The sequence below is a fragment of the Elephantulus edwardii genome, unplaced genomic scaffold (genome assembly GCF_000299155.1).
Source record: "Elephantulus edwardii isolate Elephantulus edwardi_28Jun2011 unplaced genomic scaffold, EleEdw1.0 scaffold00088, whole genome shotgun sequence".
Taxonomy (NCBI): domain Eukaryota; kingdom Metazoa; phylum Chordata; class Mammalia; order Macroscelidea; family Macroscelididae; genus Elephantulus; species Elephantulus edwardii.
The window spans coordinates 5,816,525-5,820,102 of NW_006399838.1; positions in this window are offsets into that span (position 1 = coordinate 5,816,525).

Sequence of the window (3,578 nt, forward strand, 5' to 3'; positions counted from 1 at the left end):
TCTAATTAGGAGATAGTTGCATTCAAAGTTCAAATAATCGATAACATTTGTAAACCCCACACAGCTAACACTTGTTTCTGTGTCAGGAGTTTGACTAATCTGTTTAATTATCAATGCCAATGAAAGAATCAACAGGAATATAATTGTGGCATAATAAAGGGTTTTTTCCTTTGATCCTGTATGTATGGAAAATTTATTAATACATTATCGTGCATTAGAGAGAGACAGTGGCCTGGGGAACCAGGAGGTTCTTGGTCCTTGCATCACTGTTAGCCAATTTAGAATAATGGAAAAATTAGCTACACTCTAGGGCTCAATTTCCTCATCTCTTACAATGTGCTTATTGGAGAGAACTCTGTTGAGGTTTTTGTTAGTATCCCAAAGCATTGTTGTCTCAAATTACTATTGTACCAAATCACTTCAAATTTAACTATGTAAAATACCAACCAATTTCTTGGGCTCACAGATTTTCAGGGTCAGAAATTCTAATGATGTCTAGCTGGACAAGTCTTTAGATCCTCAGGGCAGTTGTTGAAGTCATGCAAAGATGTTCGTCTGCTCTGAAGCAGCTAAGACAGCTTCACTTACTTGTCTTAGCAGAGATGACTTTAATCTGTTAATTGGAGCATCTGCTCAGAGTTTGCCCAATATCGCAGTTTCGCCAATGGTGGTCTCAGGGTAGCTAGACTGACACGGTAGCTGGCAAATATCCCAGAGCAAACATCCCAAGAAAGCCAGCTGATTCCAACCAAGCATTGGAAATAAGACACAATCACATTTTTTTAATTGTATTTTTATTATGTAAAGATAATGCAAAGTGTAGAACATTTGTCTGTTTGCTTTCTTACTAATGTCAATTTGAACAATCACACTTCTGAATTTATTGAAATAATTGCATAATTATAACCCAAGGCTGCTAATTCTCTTATTGCAGCCAAGTTCTGAGTAAAATTCTCTCTCTTTCAGCTTAATTGTTTCTCTGCTTCTATTTGTTTTTTTCTCATTTTTTTACATAATTTTAATGAACATTTACAGAGAATTTGGATTTCCATTCATTCATTGCTGCACTTCTCTAGACACAATCACTTTTATCACACTTTATTGACTTCCTTTTTGCTATAAGACCGTCCACAGTCAAGAAGAGAACATAAAAAGTTCATATTTTCATGAACGCAGAGTCAAGGAATTTTGTAGGCATCTTTTAAAATTACCTCCTCACCAGGTTCTAAACACTATTATCGTTCTTCTACAATACACTGCGTCCATCCCCAGGTTTCATTAGTTCCTTTGTTAATCCAATAGTTCAGTGCTTGTTCTAGGTCAGGGAAAAAGTGACCTGTCTGTCATATGTATTGCTATCATGCTGAACAAGTTTCAGCAGAGCTTCCGGACTTAAATGAACTAGGAGGAAATGCCTGGATGTCTACTGTGGAAAATCAGCCCATGAAAACGTTGTGGATCACAGCAATCTGATCTCCACCAGGATGTAGAAGAGGGCAGCATTCTGTTCCACTGGATGTGGGTTTGCCACAATTTTGAGAGCTGTTTCAACAGCAGCCAACTAGTCTGAGTCTGCATAGTGAGCTGTCCTATATCCTATACGCCCATGGGAGATCTTATAGGGATGGAAGGAGGCGCAAGCCAGAAATAGGATCCCTGCCCTGATTAAATGTATAGTCCAATGTGTGTGTGTGTGTGTGTATGGATCCAAACACAGAAGTGGATACAGGCACACTTTGCTTTTCACTTTGGTTTACTGTACTTCACAGATGTTGTTATGTATTGTGGAGTCGAATCAATTCAGAGCTGACCTCCCAGCCGGTTCTCAGAAGCTGTAAACTGTGTGAGAGGGGATTGCCCATTTTTCTCCTGTGGGAAAGCTGGTGGATTTGAACTGCATACCTTCAGGCTGGCAGTGCAATTCCTTACCACTAGACCACAAGGGCTCCCTATTTCACAGACCCTGTGAGGTTTTTGTTTGTATGATTACATTTTACAAATTGAAGATGTGTGGCAATGCTGTATTGAGCAAGTCCATGCATCCTGTTTTTTTGGGTCCCCTCCAAAAAAGTATGTGCTAACTTCGTGGCTCTGTGTCACATTTTGGTAACTCTCACAACATTCAAACTTTTTCATGATAGTCTTGCACAGTCCATGGCCTATAAATCTAGGGCTGTCAAGTCAGTTCAGAGTCATCTTGACCTTGCAGTGGGTTTCAAAGGCTGTAAATCTTTATGGGATGAAAGCCCATCTTTTTCTGTGAAGCAGCTGGAGGTTCAGAGCTGCTGAGGTTCTGGTTAGCAGTGCAGCTCCTTGAATAGACTACAGCATAGTAGAAATAGAACTTATATCCCAGGGAAATTGAGAAGTGTGTGTGCCTTTCTTTATTGCAATGGTCTGGCACTGAACCTGCAGCTTCTCCAAGGTATGTCTATAATCATAAACTCTTCCAAGTGCTACAGAGAAGATGCACAGGGCTCTTTGAGGGCACAAAGCAGGGTCCTGGCTCAATCAAGAAGCAGGGCAAAAATCCCTTTAGAAGGAGTATTCACTTTGAGATAAAAAGGATGGAAAAGAGTTGACTAAGAAGACTAACAGTGCATCCCTTACAAGACTGCCTCTTGCTCCTAAATTCTAGTCTCTTAATTTAAAAGAACAATCAGTCTAGAGACTAAGGTGCACCTGATCTAGACCACAGATTTCACAATTACTTACTATGCATCAGAGAGCTGGACAATGACTAAGGATGACAAAAGAAGAATCAGTGCGTTTGAGTTGTGGTGTTGGAGAGAAGAGTCTTGAACATACCATGGACAGCCAGGAGAAAAAAATAGATCTGTCTTGGAGAGCCTGAAACCAAGTTTCCTCTTGGAGGCTAGGATTTTGAATCCCCATCTCACATACTTTGGGCACATGGCCAGGAGGCACCAGTCCTTGGAGAAGGACATCATCCTTGTATGGGTGGAGGGACAGTGCAGGAGAAGACGACCCTGGAGAGATGAATTGACAGGATAACTGGGGTGATGGGATTACGTGTCAGTGTCAGTGAGACTGGCTTGGGATAGGGCTGGCAGAACTGTTGTGCACAGCATGGCTGTTGAGTCCCAGGCAACATGACGGCACATACCAACAATTTAAAAGATCCTCTCTTTTCACGTCACTTGATTGTTCCTTAGAAGTCATTCTTTGCAGAGGTTACACATTTGACATTTAACATGTTCACAACCTCTTATTTGTTTTTGTCTTCGTGATCCTTTAAAGGCTCCCTACTTTCAACTGGTTAGAGGCCATAGGCTTAGCGTGGGTCGTAGGTTCCCCACAGGCTCCTCCATTCCAGCTGACCCCATCCCCTCCTCTCCGTTATGAAACCCACGCTCCAGCCAGAACTGCCTACTCGCTCCCCCAAAGCCTACACTGATTTTCATGCTGCTCTTCTTATGTTCACACTAATCTCTTTTCCTGGGATGTCCTTCCTCCTCTTCTCCGCTGCTAAGATGCTAGTCATCTTCCCAGGTCTTGCTGAAGCTGACACCTCCATCGTGAGGCTTTTACTTAGCTTGTACATAATTATTTTGCTC